Raw genomic sequence first — 780 nt, 5'->3', positions numbered from 1 at the left:
CCCCCCCAGTACAGCCCCACCATTCCCAGTGCAGCACCCCAGTACAAACACCTCCCAGCGCAGCCCCACCAATACAGCTCCCAGTATACCCCACCCACCCAGTTCAGCCTGCACAGTATAGTCCCGACCCAGCACAGCCCCCCCATTCCCAGTACAACCCCCTCCCAGTGCAGCCTCACCAGCACAGACCAGTACAATCCGCCCCCAGTACAGCCCCCTGTATAGAGCAGTATACAGCTCCCAGTATAACCCCCCCCAGTGCAGCCCCCTGTATAGAGCACCTAGTACAGTCCCTCACCCAGTATAGACCCCTCCCAGTACAGCCTTCAGCAGTGCAGCTCCCAGCATACCCTTTCCAGTTCAGCCCCCTCATACGGCCCTCCCAGTATAGTCCCCCCCACCCAGTACAGCCTCCCCCTTCCCAATACAGACCCCCAGCCCCACAGACCTGCCCCAGCCCCGGCAGGGCGGAGGGCTGGCACCCTCTCTGGGGGGGGTGACCCACGGGTGGCACTGGGTCCCCTGGGTGATGATGGGTCCCAGTGGGTTGGGGGGGGGGATCCCAGGAGGGTGGGTATCCCAGCAGGATGGGGCAGGGTCTCATCAGGGTGGCAGGGGTCCCAGGAGGGTGAGAGGGTTCCAGTGGGGTGGGGTCCCAGCAGTGGGGGGATGTCCCATGAAGGTGGGGGTCCCAACAGAGTGGAGAGGTCCCATAAGGGTGTGGTGGTCCCAGCAAGGGGGGGGGGGGCCCCGCCAGGCGGGGGGGGGGGCAGGAGAGTG

At 65.4% G+C, this 780-nt stretch overlaps 1 protein-coding gene across 1 annotated transcript in view; it reads left to right on the top strand.

Annotated features, from left to right (window-relative positions):
- GCK (glucokinase (hexokinase 4)) overlaps positions 1-780 on the top strand; it is a 251,262-nt gene that overhangs the window by 27,072 nt on the left and 223,410 nt on the right. The gene's annotated exons all lie outside the window — the stretch shown is intronic.

The sequence above is a fragment of the Haliaeetus leucocephalus genome, unplaced genomic scaffold (genome assembly GCF_000737465.1).
Source record: "Haliaeetus leucocephalus isolate CR32 unplaced genomic scaffold, Haliaeetus_leucocephalus-4.0 Scaffold162, whole genome shotgun sequence".
Lineage (NCBI taxonomy): Eukaryota > Metazoa > Chordata > Aves > Accipitriformes > Accipitridae > Haliaeetus > Haliaeetus leucocephalus.
The sequence above is the reverse complement of the archived record's forward strand: the minus strand, read 5'-3'. Positions and strand labels throughout refer to the sequence as shown.